A 21,471-nucleotide genomic window follows, 5' to 3' on the forward strand; every position below is an offset into this window, starting at 1 on the left:
AACTGACTCACAGGATCTCAAGTTACTTTATCACTCCAGCAACAGCAGATAACAAAACAAGTAGCTCAGGGACTGCAGTTTTATTTGGATCTCATCTCCTAATCTGACCCACGTTATTTTCTTGACAGGCCACTGTAGTAGATTCAGTCAGGAATCTTGAAGGCTCTGCAGTAAATAGCATAGTTGCAGGCCTCATGTGGCTGTTTCTAGCATTCTTTGGCGAAAAAAGATCATGGAAAATCAAACTAACGTATTGTATTCAGCAGTACAGTTAACCAAATCCCAGGCACATTTCTCACTATTGACCAATAAGAAGTTCTACTTTCGTCTCCTCCAGAGCCTCAAATTTGTGGTATTGTTTTCACATAGGTAACACGCTTGACATTTGAAAGCAGCCCCTCCCATGCAATATATTTATTTTAGCCTAAATTATGTTTCTCTTGTCTGTAATAAAAGGTCATATGCATTTATGATGCCAAGCTAGAAGAATCCAAATTGAACATTAGATACATTATATTTTCATATCATGTAATTAAAAAATATACTGGCTCCATTCTTGCAGAAATTACTGTGCCGGATGCCTGTATTTCAGAATAATTCTCATAGTTAACGCACTGTGACAAGCCAGGGAAAGTAGGCCAAAGTTAAAGAAATCTCATCCAAAGGTTTGGTGTTTAAAATGGCTAGGCCAGACAGCAAAAAGGCTTCTCATCAGCCTACAGAAAAACAAGAGCAGACTGCTCTGAAATGCTTTTGTCTCTCCTCTCATCCAAGGGCAATTTGCTTCCCAGAATTCTGTGTACCCACTGGAGAATCTCAAAAGCTCTTTTTCTGCAGAGGGCCTGCTCAAAAGCCCAGGAAAGTCAATAAAGAAATTCCCACTGATTCTCCCATGCACAATTTATGCATTGATTTAATATCAGTTAGGGTTCTTCTTTATCCTAACATATATTTATAAATATTTATAAGTGTAAATATATTTAGAAGTATATACATAAGCTCGTAACTGCTATACAGAAATACTATACTGACAGGAAGCTCTCGTATACTGATAGAGCTTATCCCTTACATGTATAGATGAGATTGTGATAGGGCTCTTTTGCAGGCTGAACTCTGGAAGCTGCATTTCCTGCCTGCACTGGGGACAGCATATCTGCTCTGAGGCGCCTGGAGATTACCTCTCCTGAGGCTATAGAGGTTGTTTCAAAGGAAGGAAGAACAGCTTTAACTGAGGAAAAAATTCCTTTAATTCTATTTCAGTGAGAGTTGGCCTAGTAGGACAATTAGGCATCACTCTTGTGAGAGCTGTAAAAATCTCCTTGGACAACACATAGTGGTGAGGTTGCAGTCGTGATCTGGTCCCAGCATTATTTTTTATTAATCCAATGACTGTTTAATGTAAAATGTGCAAGTAACAAGAATATAGGTCTCTGCCTTTTCTATATGAATTTTCTTCCTCCTAGGCCAAGGTCCTGGCCTTGGCCTAGAGCTTTGGTGATCTCCTGGAAAGCCAATAAAATGAAATTAAATCCTCCGAGAATGAGCAGAGCGCTGAACTTACCACAGAAAAAATCTTTCTATAAGAAAGATAGTTGATTACAATAGCGTTATTCTATAATTTTGCTTTGTGAATGACTCAGTCACAGGGGCACACATATACTATGCTCTGAGCATGTCTGTGGAGTCGGGCCTGTCGACAGCCCTAGACTCTGATAAGCTCACTTTCTGGATCCCAAGAAGATACCTACCAGCTCAGACTTAACCTGATGGCACTTTTCACTAAAACTGAGATGCACCTTATAAGTATGATGGAATGATGAACTGGAAAGGATTCTTAGGATTCACTGGATTATAGGGCAATTTGGGCAAATGAAGTCCAGCTAAAACCTATTTTAGGCATACCATTCTTCCCCCACCCCTTTTTATTTTTGGATGACGTACTTGCTCTGAAATACAATAAAATAGATGATGTGTATGCCTACCTCAGTTTTTGTCTTTTAAGCAGTACACTGTCTGAAGACCCCTGAAGGCTACTGGAGTTTCGCCCTTTATTTTAATAGGATGCTGATCCAGTCCTGATATTATGAATAAGAGAGCAATTCAATTCTAATTAATAACAGCTCTTTGAAGATATTGACTCTTACTCCTATGTTGGCAGGAATACAGGAATAGAGAAAATAAAATAATCAAATAAACACTGAAATATTAGCAAGAAGTAATATTTTCTGTCAGAATCTCTAGCTTATAGAGTCTCTAGACTTTTATCTAGGTCAAAAACACATTACTAAATTCCAGCCTATTGCTGATCAGACTAGTATAATTTTTAGAAAATTAAAGAGAAAAAGTTAAGTTTTTCATATAAATCAAATCTCACCCTTGGTGCAGCAACTATACAATAAGTTCACAGGGTTAAAACTCTTATAATCCTATCACAGGTTTCATCACATTCTGTGATTTTTCTTTACTGTGTTTTTTTCCTACACCTACTGGAATCAAGACACTGCATAGAAATCTAGCTGTAAAGATAAGCTTGAAAAGTTGGTTCAAGTATAGCGCTCAGGTCCCAGAAAGAGTATGTAAAATAAAGAGGAAACAATTCTATCTCTTGTCCAAAAAAATATAACCAGATTTTAACTGATTTGTAAATAAGTCTCCTGTGTTCAGTATCCAAGTTATATTTTTTTGAATCACGTGGGAGAAAAAACATTGATGAAACAGTACAGAGCTCTGAATGAAAACAACCACACACCTGGGCAACAGGACTGAATTTGCAGCTCACAGCACAGGCAACATCCGAGTACAATAACGCCGATGTGAATGTCTGACTCATTCCATTTAAAAATAATACTAAGGGTTTTGGCAGATCCCTTGTAGCAACTTCCAGTCGTTATTACAATATAAAGGTGAACAACTGGCTAAACATAGAACCCAATTGCTGATAGATAATAGGAATAATTGCTCAAGCAAATCTTTGAATAGTGGTCTTAGAATATAAACTGTCAAGCCTGATTTTGTTGATTGACAGTTTTTAGTATCTGAGTAGGTAAAGAGCTGTGAAAATTCTTCACTTCATAAGCATTCTGAAAGTGATTTCTGAGATATAAAGTTTTGGCAGCAGTTTTCAAGGGGGTCATCTAAAATGGCGGATACAGTAATTAGTGTGATGCAGGCACAGCACATTTAACAGTCACTGAGCTTCGAATATGACACAGTATGATCCTAATTGCAGCACTGCAAGCAAGGCATAAAGGAGTTGCACATAGTGTTTGACATATATTTTATCACTATGAAAAACAAAAGAGACTTCTAATAGTAAAATGAGGACATGGTGCTATACCTCCAATACATCTTACAGGTAAGAAACTGGCATTTACTGGCATGACCAAGACAGTCAAAAAAGGAAAAAAGATAAATTCCAATCTGTGTTATTTTTTAGAACCTAAGATATATATTCTATTCTCAAATGTCACAATGTGATTACAAAATTTTGTAGTTTAGGTTTTCCTACGTGCTAAGAAATATGAAAGCCACAAGAGTGAGATTTGGACTCAGACCAACTCCCATGCCAAAAATTCAATGGTGTGAAGAATTGTTTCTGTTATGTGTTGTTCTATTATAGCAATGCACATGATTTATACCCGGAGAGACCTTGGCTCTGTGGTTTTAATTCAGTTCCACTGATGGCTTTTCACTTGAACCGTTCAATGCACATGAACCCAGTGAGCTGTTTTTGTGAATAGTTTTGCAGCTACAGAAAGGCTAATGGATAGCGTCATGAAATTTTTCCTGGAAATATTATTTCAGAAGGGAATCTATTTGGCCTTTTTATCATGTTTTGTATAGGTGTACAAAGTCTAAGATCCACTAAAACTAGCTTTGGCATTACACCAACAGATGGGAAATATTTCAAAACTGACCTTCTCCCCTTTGCAAAATATGACAAACAGAAAATAGTTTTCTATTTGTTTTTTTTTTTTTTTTTTTTTTACCTGCTCTTGCCTTTTGAACTAAACTTCATCTCAATACTGGGTTTGCACAGCCATTTTGTACGTATGGGATAAGTGATTATTTTAATCTTTAAACCAGAAGTACCAGAGCTAGAGCCTGTAGAGAAGCAGCTGTAATCTTTATTTTTGCATATGAACATTTCTATTTGCCCTGCTGGTAATCCTGAGGGTACAGTCTAGTGCTTGCTATTCTATATGAACCACATGTAGACGGTGCACGTGCATCGAGGTAGTACATCTCCACGAACCAGCCCAAGGGTCAAGGAGCAAGACATTGTTTGCATTGATAAAGTAGCAACAGAACACAGCAGCATCTGAGAGCTGATACAATTTCAGTTTGCTATTAGCGGATTAAACTCTGTCCACCGATCAACCAAATGCAGCAACAGAGCAAGGTGAGATATGAAGCGCATCAACTGGCAAATGGCAACAGAACAAGTTTGTAAACCAGTAGGTCAGTGCTGATATTAAATTGAATTAATTTCTAAGGTCTTTGGAAGGATTCATTCATTTCAGGCCTGAAACACACTTTAACAGCCTGCCCGTGTCCCAATCCCATCATGATGACGTTTGGTCCTGGAATTATAAGGTAATATCTCTGAGGTGATGAAAAGCTGGCAGAGCGCTTTCTTACCTGTACCTTACCAGCCAGTCCTTGGATCAAGTCTCCCTGTTCACATCTATTTATTTGATCTGGGAGAGCTTCTTCATTCACAGGTTTGGAGACCTGCCCCTGCTGCATCCCAGTGTCCTGCCAGGGGAAGAGCCAAGTCTGCCCCAGTCACTCCACGTACAGCCTGGTTCCTATAAAATGAAATAGGTAAATAAATAAGTAAAATAGGCACAGGCTGAATGGGAGCCTAGAGCTCGGTCCAGATAATCAGGAACTGGTACCCTAAAACACGCCCAAGCAAGCTCCAGCACCTCCAGTGGGCTTCAGCCTGCTGGGAGCCTAACTCACAGCCCACCCTCCCATGGGCAACATGGGCAGAGGCTTAGCTGCAGTGCCTTCTTCCAGGGGAAATAAGGAAACTTTGTTTTGCCTTTCTTTTGGAAAAGCAATTCTTACATACCAGCTTCCTGGAAAGAGATGTCATCAGTCACATGAAGGAAGTAGGTTGTATGTCTAAAGAGAGCTCCCCATGAGGAGACAGGGGTCCCGAGAGGCTCCGCATCTTGGGTCGGAGCAGTTCCACAGCATCTCCAACTCAGAGACGTGCTGCAACAACTGCAATCTCGGCTCAAAAGATTTATAAGACAATTTCACCTCTGAGATAACCTAAGTATATTTAACTGTGCTATTTGTTTATTTTTTATATGTATTTTTTTCAGTTTCTTGGTTTTGGGGTTTTTTAGATTTAGATGCACGATGAAGATCTTAGCATATGCAAGCATGACTTGACTGCAATACTTAAATAATTTTTTGAAAAATAATGTTTCTGACTACAAATCGTATTAGCTACCGAAATAAATGTATTTCTGCGGCAATAGCAACAAGGAGCCCCATCTATGCATCAGGCCATTATGCAGAGAACTATCCAAAGAAAATATAAAAAGATGGCCCCTCCCCAGATAATCCCAAAGGCAAACGTGGACAGAGGAGTCAAAACTGAGCTTAACAATAATTCAAGCATAGTGTTTCACACTGTTTTTCTACATAAACCTTAACAATTACTTTCTAGTGATGTGGAAGTTGATAAATAAAACAATTTCATCCATTTAGATATAAAAAGAGATTTTTTTAAATACTCCATTGTGATTCATTAGGTTAACTTTGACTTTAATGATCTGATTTACCCACAATATCAGAAGCATGAAAACATGCCTTGTATCCTTTTAAAACAGGGATCTGATGTGAGCATGCAGAAGCACATGGATAAGCAACTCAGCTGAAGCAGTGCCAGTTACACAGAAGCTGCCTGAATGAGATTTGTGTATTTGAAAGGCTCATGGGAAGGATAAATTATTTCAAGATTGATTTAACGTAAAGACACAAGATGAACATGCTGAACGATTTTTCTCATTTTCAGTTCTCTAAAATGAGGGACAATGTTGACACATGAATTCTCCTGAAGTGATAGACACGTGAAGAAAGGTGAAAATATCAACTAAGATGATTAAGTCAATACAGAGGAAATGTGGAGTTTTGGACGGTGTTTTATTTTTCATCATTTGCACTTAGTCTTGTCAGTGGTAATCAAAGTTATCAGCTTAGTCATAATACTTGGACTTAAATAGTAAAAGCCCTTTAGTTATCCAGAAAAGACAGACAGACAGACAGACAGAACCAACAAGATCTAACTTCTATGGAAGGTGAGGGAGATGGAATTAAATCTAGAAACTGAAGTAGTTCTGACAGTACCAAAAGCAGTGAATAGTGATACCAGGGACACATCTCTCAGATACTTCTTATCACCATGTTTATGTCACAGATCTAAGTGAGATCTGCATGGTAGAAGGACAGTAGGATTCTTTGATAGGCAGACTGAGAGGCTAATTCACTGAAAAAAGAAAAAGATGACAATTATGCAGGGGCAAACGATTAAAGCTTTACTAAGAAGCAAAGCCTGAGCCTACATGAATGATTATAGCTGTTTCCACCTTAATGCATCTCACAGAAAAGCCTCAAGCCCAGGTTTTATAACATGATTCAGTAACAAAACTATGAACATTTTCAAATATAATCTAATACGCCATTTTGTTCATAAAATATGGATGGAAAAATGAGAAAAACAGCCTCTTACGGATTCTGAGAGAAGTAACAGAACTTGGTGGAAAGGATGGCAGGATTTAATACAGGTACAAATGAAAACAAAACTGTTCTGATGCAGAATGATTTAATCAAGGTCAGTCCTCATTTCAGACACTCATTACTACGCATAGACATCTTTAATCTTTTTTAACACCTTGGATCAAAAAGAATTTGAGCATGGACATCTACTTCAAATATCTAGTAAATAATCCATAAATCTCAGCATATGTATTTCATGTATATTTTTATATGCTTTCACCACCTAAATGCTAATGATTACTTTATAAAATCTTCTATTTTCTCTTCTGGCCTCTTTTTAATATACAAATCTTCCCTGACCTTAATTTATCTCAATCTTGGAAGGTCTTTTCAAATGACTACCACGGAATTTCTTTTGTGAAAACACTCTTTTCTTTTTGCATTTATGTTTATTTTTTCCACAACCACTGATAGGCACATAATTTTACTAACTCAGATGCCTGCATTTATCCACCTGAAGGCAAATTATAGGTAAAAATTTACAGTGTTAATTTCTAGATTAAACTGACATTAGCAAAAATACTGGAATATAATAGTTTGCAATTCTTACCTTTTTTTTTAATGAATATAGCATGTTGAATTTTTAGACTTTACAAACAGAACCACTTCTATTTAAAAATTACAGTTTCCAAGATTTTTAAGGAATAGATTTGCTCATAATCTTTCCTTAGAAATAAATCCATTTTTTTTTTTCAGTAGCTTGAAAACCCACCATTACTGTAAAACGTCTTTGGAAATCAGGATCAGCAAATCAGAAATATTAAACCAAGTCAAAACCTAGAGACAAACATTCCCAAAACCAGTGGCAGAATTCCAGGCTTCTCTAGGATTCCTTGTAAGTGACCTGATATTTGGAAATGTTTGGATGCTCCCCAAAAGCTTGCAAGATTAACTTTAGCAACAGATTTTCAGCTCTGTCGCTCTCTGTTGGCTTGTTTTCACTCTAAAAAGGGTAAGCACGTATTTTATAGCACACAGTTCTGCCTGGCATGATACAAGGCTGCTGGTCCCATGACGCTCCTGAATAAAAATCCACCCAAAATATTTGATAACATGCCATAGCCTGTTGGGTAGACTTTTGTTAACTGTGACTAGCTGTCCTTCTCCCTCCAGCGCCTGACATATGGCAAAAGCACACGTCCAAGCAGGTGCGATATTCTACCACACAGGGGCAGTCGCTACCAGTGGGTAATACCTAATCCCCTGCAAACTGTGCAGGGGACTGCCTCATGCTCTTGCCATGTTTACGTTTCCCATACGCTAATAAACCCTCTTTCAGAAGACGAAGCCCCAGCCTTCTAATTCACTGCAAGACTTCTTGGGAGAAAGATTAATACTTGAAATTACCCTAGAAGTACATTTTATTCTATTAATTATGGACTGATGATAGATACGCTCTTTGCGGTGAGATCACGCTCACTCAGAGGCTCTAATCTGGAGTTGTGGCCTTAGCATGATAGGAAATTATGCACAGAGACCCATTAGGTTCCAAAAAGTTTAAATACTACATAAAAATTAACACTTTTAATTAAATGCTAAATAAACACATTTTGCCAGTGCTCTTAAGGATAATAGCCTTGATTCTCCTTCTCAACAGAAGTACCTTATAAAATGTTATTTAGCTTCATTGAGCAGCTAACCACAATCTAATAAAACCATCCAGGAAACAAGTGGAAAAGAGAACTGTTTATGAAAGCTCCAAGGTAATGGAGTTTCTTTTCAACTACTTAAATTAAACAAGTCATTTATTTCAAGTACTGAATGGTATAAAAGAGAGAGTCTGTCTTTAGGCAGGTAACACATCAATAATACAAAACCTGTTTTCTTGATAACTCCATTATTTGCAATTAAAATGTAGGTAATGACCAAAAACACAATTTTAAGCTCATCTCACTTGATAAATGCCAAACATGAGGAATTTATCACACTTACCCTTTTCTGTAGCCACTCTGCCAGTGATTTATTTGATTCCTTTCCCATATAACTGGTAAAAAGATCAATCCAAAGGGCAGTGGGCTACCTTTCTCTACCAATGACTAACTTGCCGGAATAGAAACACTGTCGTATCACATGGACAGATCAGTAGCAATTCCTTCGTGGAAAGCTGGATTTCCAGTCCCACAAATTTACCCCAGGAGAGTTCATCAACCAGATGTCACATTTCTTCAGAAGTTGCCACAGATGGCATAGAACTGCCCTTTTTAATCCAAAATATTTCAGCAGTTTCAAAATCACTGTTTATTTATTGGATTTCTCTTTTGATAATAAAAGAAATCTATCATTAGAACGGATTTATAGTGCCTAGTTCTCAGTTTATATGCTTTATTAGTATCTGTACCTTTTGATGACCCCAAGAGTCTGTTCTTATTTTTTTCATAAAAATCTTTCTTGCCTTTTGGAGGCAGGGAGATAGATATTGGCCCAGACACATAATAATTATGTAGCATTTGATCCTACTATTGATCTGTGCTCAGAAATCCCATTGTTATGCAGAATCAGGCATATCTTTGGCAGATGGGATTTTTCCAGACTCACCCCTTGAAATTTCACAATGCTACATAACGATATCACTTTCCACCTTAATCAAAAAAGGAATAGTGAAATTGCCCTGTGAGCTCAGATGTGTTAGTTAAAACCTCCACAGAACAGTTAAGGGCTTTCTGAAAGAATGATGTAAAATTCTAGTTATATACAACACCTCTCCATCCTAATGCAGCTAGAAGCATTATATTGCAGTGTCTACCCACATGACAACTGGTGACATTGGCCTGACTCATCAAAACAAAGGAATACTTTATTTTAATGCCTATTTACTTTGCCTGCCTGTCAGCCTGTCAGACAGCAACCATCTGTGACTGTAAGGAAAACCAGTTCCTCGATCAAAGCATTGAAATTCAGTGAGCAGAGAAGTAGTAACATCATACTGATGGCTACGAAGGTCCCCATAATCTAACATGAACCACCTGTGAATTTTCCGGGTTGGAAAGAGAGTAGGAACAGTTCAGCAGGTGTCTTCAGGCTGAAAGAGTGGCACAGCTGAAAAAAATAATTGGTCCCTTTGAGTTCACATGACTCCAATCTTCTTTTTAAGCAGTGCTGTCTTTTTTTTTTTTTTTTTTTTCCAGTAGGCTTTGCTACACAGAGCAAGATTAGCCTTCTTTGGGTTTGATATTGGTCTGTTGTGGTAACTATGATCCTGTACTACCCTCTAAGCTGTTTTCTGTCAGATCTCAAAACTGCCAGGAAATATGAGCATTTTCACCTTCCCATCTCTTTCTGCTGCATGCAGGTCACAACCTGTGCAGAAATAAAAGATGCTTGTTTCCTATACAAATATACCATATTACCACTCCCAGTGTATTGAAATTTTGGGTAGTATCAGCAGGTGAAGCATTCAGTAACTCCTGTCATCCCAGGCCTGTTTGCATTTCCTCCTGTAGGCTTCCTCTTGCACTTTCTAAGTGATATCCCTCTAGGGTCCGTTGCTTCCTCAAAGGAGCAGTGGTAGCAATGAAAAACCCAGTTTGTTATTGCAGTGCACCATAATTAGCTTAAGCATAAACAGCATATCATCAATAACAAAGAAGCATATATGTCCTGCTGACTTTCTTTAGCCTTATAAAGAGAAAAAGATGCACTCCAGAGAGCAGCTGTCTCTACCAGGTGATCACTTCAGACTGCAATGCAGTTGTTCGTTGTCTGCATTTGCAGTGCTCAGCAAGAAAATTACGGACTCACAATTCCTTCTGTTCCCTTGTTCTACCCTGAAAGAAGAACCAGGTCACAAAAACGCCAAACAATGGATGACAGCCCCAAGACCAAGATCACTTTCTGCTTAGATAGAACAAATGACTCACACTTACAAGATCTAGTCTATGGCAACTCGAGTGATTCGATTCCTCCTTTTCCTCACCGTGTAAGAGCCTAACGTGTCAGTGGCCATTTGATCAATTAGTGGTTTTATCAGAGGGTGATTTCTATGGCCTATATACTATCTATTTAGTAATAATTCCCCTCACTGACCTGGGAGGTCCTATGCTGAATTTTACCCAAGCCACTTTTGACATACCTAAAGGTATATATGGCCTGTGCAATGGGGAAGCACAAATAATGAAGATACTTGGATTAGAGGATGGTTGAGCATATTAAAAACACAAGTTCATAGAAGATCTACCAGCATGAATTTGGAAGTAGCACATCGCACATCACCATAGGATTCGCTCAACGGATCACAGTGGCACAACCAACCTTGCACACTCAGTTTTGAGAATGGTTGTGGTGTCTCTGCCATCTTCTTTTTCTTTTTCTTCCTAAAGTAAAACAAATATTCACTTCCAGTGCCTTGCCAGTCCATAGAGTAGTGTTTTAAGTCCCATTATTTAGTGTTTGTCTCAGCCATAACCAATCGCTTTTAAGCCCACAGGACTAAGTACAACATCATTGAAATCAGTGGAATGAGATCTATTCACAGCGACTAATGAAATTTGGTTCAATAAATAAAGTGGAGTTGGCTGATAGATACTATTATACCACTGTATACCTTACTTATTACTGTTATACTTAATACTGGAAGTAATAAACTACTCTTAATTGAATTCTTTGAATTGCTTGCATAAGCCCAATAAAAACAATTTTCTGTGTAAAGTACAACTTACTAATGCTTTTCCCCAGAAAAAAATAAAAGAAAGCAAAAAAAGAAACCCACATGTATGGCCAATAATAAATAACACTCTAAAAACCATAATATAAACATTAAACAAACATTAAAACATTAATTTTCATGAGCCAAAGCACCTTGAAAAGTAACGTAGGCCTATTTTTCATGAATTCTCTAAGTTACACTCTCATAGTCTTCTGATATTGCTCTGCCTAGTTTCTGGTTTTCAATTTCACACAGTCAGAAGTGTTTTGTTGGTTTTTCCTTTTGCCTTCAGAACTGTGAGTGTGCATTGAAGGAAGTCCCAGGATCAAGGTTTTTCAGAGACTGAATTGTCTTTCACATTTAAAAAACAGTGTTCATTTTAACACCAAGATTAAGGTCTTAGGTAGGGCAGAATTCAGAGGATTCAGTGATTGCCTAGGCTATATTTGTGCTACTAATAGAATTTTAGTTGCCATGAAGACAGCAGATTTTTCTAGTCAGAACACATAGCCTGAAAAAGAGAAAAGAGAATGGGGAAAGAGTATTGAACTTCCTAAACATGGTTGCTAGGTTAAAAAGAAAATTGACATGGTTACACCTATAATGAAATTATGTATTAACGTATCTATAATGTAAGCATATTTGCTTATATTGTATTAAATATGCTGATAAGGCTCAGTTTGAAAAAAATTAAAAGTCATTGGAAGGAGATTTGTTTCCAAAAAAATCCTTGCATAAATCTCAAAGTCAGAGAAGTGTTCATGGATACTATTAAGTGAGATAGCATTTCACCCCTACATAAAAGCTTTCTCCTTTCATTTTTTTTTAATACTTTTTTAACTGCCATGGATCACATCTGCATTCAGCAGTGACATGGGACAGAGAGGCTGGAAGCTCTGGAGTGAGAAACAGCCCAGATTAGCCAGTAGCACAGAAACCGATGTGGCTAGAAATTGCTGCCAAACTCCAGCTACTGCATCAACATTGCACTGTCCCATTAGCAGCCTACACCAATGATGTGTCTCTGCTCTAAGGCACGAACCTCACAGGGCGACAAAAACAACACTCTGAAGGCTTTGTAACACTGAGAGGTCAAGTAGACAACACCTCAGCAAAGGACATCTAGCAAGTTAAAAATATAGAGCAACATTTTGGAAACAGGATTTCCTTTTCTTCAGCCCCTTAGTTTACTGGAACCACTTCAGGTAACGCTCAGACACTTGAAAGCCCAAACCATCACCAGATCACCCTAATATTCACAAGACAACATAAACTATTTCTGTATCCTCTCCCTCAAGGCAAATATAGATGGGGAGGACATGTTGGGGTGACAGGAGCTGCCCAGGGCTTTCTTTGCCAAACTTACTATCTAAGATAGCCCTAATAGAGGAATTACTGTTTGCACAGCATATTATAGCCTTTCTGGCTACATAAACTTACAGTGGGAGAATGGATCAGCATATACAAAGCCACAGACTGAAAAAGGGCAAAGCTAACTTTCCAGATGAGCTGTCCTGTACGCTCCTCAGGTGAAAGCTGCAATTACAGCCTTTTAATCTAAATTCCAATAGTTAGCGATGTTTTCTCTGCTGTACGCTAATAAAGTCTCCCTGTCTTTTTATTCACAAGTTCTTTCACTCCACTTTCAATTATGCTCTTAGTGTATTTCCCTTTGCTGCGTTTCTGGGTGGCTGTGAGGCACATGTCTACCTAACGCCAAGCACCAGAGATGCTCAGAGAGGACTTCAGAGAGCTCAATCACTGAGCGGTACCAGATTGCAGGCTTTACTTACATGAACCTTGAGGCCACTACTCACTCATTTTTAAACTCTAAAGGAACCTGGCTGTGGTAGCCCTAACAGTTTCTTATTTTCTCTCTCTCTTTTTTTTTTTTTAATTAATAGAAGAATGTTGACTGTAACTCCACCTACATCCAAGGTGCTTCATAAAAAGCACCAACAGCAAACAAAAGATGATCTCTTGCTCTTATGCGGAAAGCAGAGGAAAGGACTTTGTACTAGAAGCGGATGCAGACTGTAGAACAGCTTCTCAGAAGGTAGATATCCACAGAAATATATTTATTGTTATACTTAAGGATACATATAAGAAAATAGAAACAGAATAAATGATTTATGTTAAAAAGAGAATAAAAAGGAAAGAGGAACAGGGAACCATTTTTCTACCTTCTTATCTCTCTCTAATAAATTCTACTGCAACATACAAAAAGAAATGCAAAGATGCAATTTGTACTTGCATATATGTACATAGTTAGGTGAAATATTAGCTAAATGAATAGGGAACACTGATGTTAGTATGACCAGTGTTTTGAACAGTATATGCTAAAGACAGTTTACATTATATAACTGGTGATCAAACGTGCTTGTGAACATTATAGGATTCACAGTGGATTCTTCCTCTGCCGTCTTATTAACCTTATTTTTTTCCTGTTTCTGTAAAGATTCATACTGTTTGTCATTACCAACAATTTTTGTACTCTCATAAATTTGATTAAAAGCGAGAAAAAGACTGCAAATATCAGAGATATAAAGTTTTTGTTTGTTTGTTTGTTTAGAGACTTTGTAGATATAGGATGGAGCAGAGAACATATGAGGAGAAAGGCTGAAAGGATATAGAAACTAGGCTACTAATAAATCGGGCTTCATTATTTCTCCTGCTTTAGCTACTGTTAAGTTGACTGACTGAGCCAAATGCTGGAAGTAAGACTGCAAATGCTTGATATAAGCAGGAAATACTATCCTTATAGGGAAATAGCAATCCCACGGCAGCTTCTAAAGAGTTAAAAACTCTTATATGCTCTGGTCCTCGAACACTATTATGCTTCTCTTGTAACATTCCTTCTATCTAGTATATACAGCTGCAGTGTTGTTCATCCTCATGTACCATCACAGCATCTCTGAAAACCATTAATGAAGTTTTCAAAGAAACCCAAAAAAGCACTACAGAAAACTTCTTTTTTTAAATCCAACTTATTTTAGCTGCTGGGTGATTAAAGTGCACTAAATGCATGAGAAAATACTTATCTTTATATTTCATCTGCCTATTTTCATCCAAATGGCATATACAGTGGAAGCAGATTCCTGCTGCTGCCATTAATGATTTACCTGTTCTTAACTGAAACACTCCCCGCAACTGCCCCAGTTGTTAGGTTACATAGGTATCAATTCAGTGGCTGTTTTGCCTGTATAAATAAAGAATATTATTTGACATTACTGCATATTTTGCCTTCATAAAGATTACTGCATGAAAGCAGCAAAGGCTTCCAATGTATCCCTGCTCCAGAATATGCAAACAGATTGAGAAGCGTTATCATCTGCACGTGTTACTGCAGCAGCATTCCCTTTGTTGTCAAACTAGGCTCGGATGCGTTCCAAAAAATCCAAGTCCAAACCTAATTTCTGGCAGGACCTGCAGGACCAAATATGTCTCCTTGGCATTCATTTGCTGTGTGAAAGCCTCAAAAGGACAATGAATGACAGCCAAACTGATTATCAGTTTCAGTGAGTGAAGGTCAGCAAGTGTAACATCTGCCTTGCTGGTGCTTGCCTACATATTCATGTGCAACTTTCTGTTCATCCAGAGGTCACAAAAACTCACAGAACGAACAAGATCCCACTGGAACTGTCTGCTTCCATGGACATACAGACTGCTTGTTTTCCTACCCAATCAAGCAGATTTTTTGTAAGTTTGACTGACTGAAGTAGCTGCATGGGTCAAAAATTGCTAAATAGATTTTTTTTTTTTTTGTGATCATGTAAAAATGAGGAGGATGGCCAGCACGGCGTATGAATATTTCTTCCATCTTTTACAGCCATGTTGATTCATGGAGCTAAGAAAAATTACTAACAGTTGCATAGTGCCTTTCCCACAAAAAAGCTGCCTGAGGCATTTTGCACTATTACAGAAGAAATGAACAGGATCATTATTTTGTGTAAATCAATGTCGCTCCAGCACTGGTTGTCACAAAGTACCTGTCCCAGCATGCTTATAAAAAGCAAATCTTCAAAACGTCAAATATAAGCCACAAAATCAAGCAAGTAATTTCCACAACAAATCTCAAACACTGTTGAAAATGCAATGTTTCTGCCATGATCTAGGAGAATGATCTCATCCTAACGTAAATAACTTCAAGAATATCTTTGTAATGTAGTTTTAAAAGTTTTACCATATATCCTACTATTTGAATAAGTTCACACCCAAATGGGACAACTTGAAAAGATACCTTCTGAGTTCAGAGAAACCAAATAAAAATCAGTTCCTGAGCACACTCCACAGAAATAAAACTCTTCACTCAGGAAATCTGGAAGCATAGGAGCGAGTAGGCATGAAACATTAAAATAAAATAAAAGAAAATTGACACCCACTAGATTTATTTCATGTTTTGCTTTGTTTCAGTTTCAAGAATGGTCTTTATAGTTTAGGGCAATATTCCTGAAATTTTCTAAAGAATATTCCCTTTATTAAACTTTATGGAAGATATTCAGTGTATCACCTCAGTTAAATTAGTTTTTGTGATTCAACGGCCCAGACAGGAATTTCCATACACCAAGCAGCAGAGCTAAGGTGGCTGAGTTAGTACTGCCCCAGTATTGAGCTGGAAAGTAGCTGTATATTTTAACAGCCTCCTCATCAACCCCAGGAACAAGCAGCCCTTCAGCACTGTGAAAGATGATCACGGTTAAAAATAGGAAAGGCTGTAGGTATCTTATTATATGTAGTTTTTGCTAATAGCTTTTCTCTTTCTTGAGTTGTCACCATGTGCTCTGATTCCTCATTTTATTTCATGCTTTTTGAATATTATTACTCAACAGCAAAACTAGTGGAAATTTTTGGTTATCAACACAGAAAATAACAAAAGCAATCAGTCAAAAACATATGTATGATCAGCTTGTAAAGCAAAGTTGAATGTTTAACAGCTAGAAGATTTTCATACTCAAATTTGATATTTTAGTCAAAAAACAAGAGTATGTACAGCTACAACTGGAGTATTTTAAAAATAGACTATGAAATACATAAACAAAAGAAGTTATTATATTGTTGTGTAAAACATGTCCAGCAGGTATGATGGAAAAATTTGCTTGGTAGAGGAAGGTATAACTTAATTAGGGACAATGTGCCTCAGACAGCAACAACAAAGTTTAAATTTCCTTCCTTAATTGATTTTTGTATTCTTGCAAGATGATAATGTTCATATTTTAGTATTAAATTACTTAAACACAACAGAACAAAGAGACAGCTAGATGAGACACCCAGATAAGGTCACAACCCCATTTGCGGTAGACAGAGCACAGAAAATCAAGTAACACATGCTCTTTTTATGCCATCAACATATGCAAAATAGAAAACAGGAGAATACTTTCTCTTACTTACCTAATGTTATAAATTCACTCACACACCAGTTTGCGTTCGACTGAGAATTGAACTACGAACTTCATTCACTAAGCAGAGGTATAACCTTCCACTCAAAAGGTCCTTATCACTCTCCGTGAAGTTTAAGGAAAACTTCCATTCCAAGGGAAGATACTTCTATTCTTCATTTACAGTAAATTAATCTTTACCCTTCAAATAAATTAATGGGTAGGTTAAATTAATTAGTAGGTACTAATTTTGTTATTAAGGATCACTCTCTTGCCATTGTCCTGGATTATATCACATGTTTATGAAGGCAAAAAAATAATGAAAGTCATGATTAATATTTGTGTTTGTTATGGTAAATAGTAATTAGTCTCTAGATAGTGTGCACCACTGTTGTAACTGCTTATATAAATACAGCATAAGAGAAAGATATAAAACGTAAATAAACTGACGAAGGCAATTGCAGGAACCATCATATTAGTTCCACAATATTTCAGGAATGTCTTATTTAACAAGGATTGGCCAGCTGAAAAACCAACAAATGGAAAAAGGATGACTACGTTAGAGCGGGAGCTGGAGGGAGTAGACCAAAGCGTTTTAAAGCACAATAAAAGAAAAAAAATCGGGTAAAAGACAGGAAGAAGAAACCATTGCAAGAAGCAGAACAATTTTATACGGCAGAAAAAGAGAGCACAAAATTGTTGTGCACTCTTATCTTCCTATAGCTGATTAGTGACACTTCTGTCTGATGGCTTCCCACTTGTTTCTATCCACATTATCCTGTATTTGGGGGGTTGGAAGGCAACTTTCATAGAAACACCACATGAGATCAAATGACACTGAAGGGAAGATCTGACATGGCCAGTCTTGTTAGCCCCTTGCAAGAAAGGAAAAGCATAGCTTTGGCTTGATTCCACTTTAATCCCTCTCTGGTGTGCAGCAGCACCTTCTAGCTTAGCTTGACAGCCAGGGTGCCAAGACAGGGGCAACTCCAGCATCTATGAACTGAAGCGACTAAATCTGCAAGCAAAAAGTGTTTATACGCAAAATATATTACAAAATTGCCAAATCACAGACACTGATAAAGTAGCTGATCCCCTCAAGCTGGTCAGCCTTTTGTTGAAAAATGAATTACACAGAAAAGGATTTCTCAGCAAAAAATGAAAGTGGTATGGAAAATTTCAAGTGTGGACAAATTTCTCCTGTTCTCTGATGAAAAATAAAATATTCTGAGCTGTTACTTTTCAGATACATATTTTAACCCAAAATAATGCCTTAGAAGTAGTTTCTAGTTAAAAATAATTTCCCCCAACTTTTGAGAAAAAGTTACTTGTAACAACCCTCTTTCAAGATAATACCTTTTATACCAACTATAATCACTCAGAAAAAAAAAGCATTTTAACTGTTTTCACATAAATCTTCATTTTTCAATACTGCTGAAGGCAAGTAACTTCTGAGTAACATGAGTAAGAGCATGTAAGATGTGCTCTTGAGCACACTGATAAATGAAAAAGTAGATGAGCTCACTACTCTGTTAAATAAGAAAGCGCTCTCCTTCACTGCCTGTGAGAAATTGAACAGTTATAGCCATTTGCCAACTTTCAAAAAACAGTTCATTTTCATTATTTAAAATTAAATTATTAAGTGTTTTTTTCCAGAATAATAACTTAAGGGACCAATCTCTATACACATCAGCTACAAGACTTTACATAACAGCTACTTTGGCTTTAAAAAAAAAAAAAAACTAAAAATATGATTAGTCACCAATTTAAGTCTATGAGATAAAAATCAACTATTTCTAGGACTTAAAACCTTATCTGAAAATCTTTTCACACAATTTTTTTATGTACTACTACTTATACTCCACCATGATTTCTCGTCACAGAAACGCATGGAGAGCGTAGCTCCTCTGCTGTAGGCAGTCACAGAGGAGCTCTTCTTGCATTCAGTCTTATGAGCCAGACATGACTGCCAGCCTAACATTTGCTGAATAAAATACCAAGTCTTATTCAGTGAACACTTGTTATTCTAATCTAGTGAGATGCTCATTCATATGCTTAACCTTAAATATTTTAGAAGAGCTAGGGAGGTTTCTAGATATACACGCTTAAGCACTAATTCAAGACAAATGTAAGAGATGGTGAGGGAATGTGGCCACGTATCAGACAAATATACGCTGCACACTTAGTGGACGGGTTTGGTTTTCAGGGTCATTTCACTGAATAACATTTTCAGAAATACAGTCTAGTTTTTCTTTTAAGTTAACATGTGAAAGGGGACACACTTTTACTTTCAGCTAAATAACATATAAGGGAAAATTACTCTAAGCTAAGCATTCTATTAAATCTTGTTTCTTCAGTTGAGTCTTTTACAAACAGTTCAGGAGGTCAAATAATTTACTTTTTTATGGTTAATTACAACTTTTGAAGGAAACTAAAAGGCCTTCATATTGTGTGTCTGCTAATAATTACCAGTAATGTGATTAAATTCATGTTTAAGGCTTATCTAAATTAGCTCATTAGCTTGTATGGATGTTTGAAAACCTCCAAAGGCTGAAAAAAATTCAGCTTTCATTATATTCCTGATATTGATCTAACAGACTGTGGCTACCATATTCATTACTCTCTGTATACATAGTACTGTATGGAATATCACTTGCCTCAAAGCAATTATTATGCAAATCCCAAGATCTTCTTGCTTGACACTCCCCAGTGACAATGAAATCTTGTTTGGCTTAAATAATCATTTGGGAGCCATTTACACTGTGAATGAATATTACAGATTTTGCATAGTAAGGAACTATATTTTCTTAGAGAGTTACAGGAAAAAGAAAACATCAAGCGAAATAATACTTTCAGTTTCCTTATAACTGAATTCTGTTGTCTTGATGCTTTTTCTGGAGTACATACTGCCAGATGAAAAACAAGATCTGGGTTGAGGTTAGTCTTGTTTATGCTGCCTATTTTTCTTATACTGAGAAACTTCTTATCCTCCGCTAATTTCAGCAACATTAATCAGAGAGGTAAGTACATCTGACTGGGCATATATAGCCATGTTATTGCCATTCTCTCTCCACCTCCCCCCAAAGAAAGTAGAAGAGAAACAATAAAAGAGATGGTATTTATTTGTTTTGGGAAGGGGGGGGGAGGAATTGGTAGATGTAAAAGCATTTTGGATTGATAAAACAACTTATGTTTTATAAAACCACAGCAGATGCATGATTACTTATCAACTTATTCTAAAGCTGTTTTACAAAGGTGTATGATCATATACCTATATAACACTACAATGATGTGAAGTATTCAAAGTGCACTAATTTTCTTTTCAGTGTAACTGTACAAGTTTTTATTTAGTGTTATTTCCTGAAGAAAATCTGAATTTCATTTTCAGCTTTAATAGAACCAAAATTTCATCTGTATATGAAGTCTAATCTTAATTTTTATTTCTTTTGAGCAGATGTTTAAAATGGTCTTATGATTGCATATTATTTGTCAAGTAACATTCTATAATATTTTATAATTTATCAACATACTATAATTTCTTAACTTCATATCATATATAACTGCATATCCTTAAAAATTGTGTACTACATTAAAAAAAGTTCATGGCATTCATTAAAATCACAAATTAAAATATAATTAAGTAGATTCCTGCTGACAAAGCATGGCAAGAAATTAACAGAGGAAAGCTTTATGCTCTGGCTTCTCCACAATAAGGAGAACATTAGCTCTATTAATAGTGCTACATTAAAATATCTAGATGTAAAAATGTTTCGTCATTCAGAAGAGCTGACTCATGATTTTGCTATTAGATAAGCTTCCAAACTTTTAGCTGCTTATTCTATTTGCTCATTCTGCCCACTAGCTATTTCACAGAATTATTCATTTCATGAACAAATTTAATAACTAGTAGTCAAATTCTCATTCAGGTTAAAAGAATAGCTAAATCTCTTCCTCTCTACTATCACTGTTTCCCATATTTCAGTAATTTTCTTTAGAATAGATATCATATGCTGCATTTAATTTAATAGCCTCAATCACTTCAGAGCCAAAACACAAAAAAATGTGGTTGAACAAAAGAACAGATTCTGTTTTCTAGAAACCATTATCCTCCCTGCCATTATAATCCAAGCATGATCCATATAACCATGGCAGGGGGAGGGGTGAAGGAGGTGGAATCACCAATATGTTATTCATCCATCTTATGGAGGCAAAGTATCTTCAGTATCTGCAAACTTCAAAGCCAGGATCACTCATTATCTGTGATAAACCTCATTTCCAAGCGGTTATCAAAACCGAGGCTCACTCTTATTGCTTTGTAGGTCACTAGCACTGGAGATAACAGAGAACACCTCACCTCTAGCAAGCAGGAGAAGAGTCTTCTGCTTCTTTGAGACCCTTCAATTTAAATGCAACGGTTATTTCAAGAATTAGCAAAATTTACATCAGCATTTTCTTGTTCTCTTCCTTTAAAATGGAGTAAAGGACAGATTTCATAAAATGGAAAACTAGAATCTTGTGGAATTTTTATATAGAGGATAATTTCTATTCTTCTCAAGCACTACAGCATTCATGGGATCCAAATCTCTCCCTGAGGACTGAGTCCATATGTATTTTATTTACAGGTTCAATTTTCATTCCAAGCAGCTAGGATAGGAT

This window comes from Struthio camelus, chromosome 1 (assembly GCF_040807025.1).
Source record: "Struthio camelus isolate bStrCam1 chromosome 1, bStrCam1.hap1, whole genome shotgun sequence".
Lineage (NCBI taxonomy): Eukaryota > Metazoa > Chordata > Aves > Struthioniformes > Struthionidae > Struthio > Struthio camelus.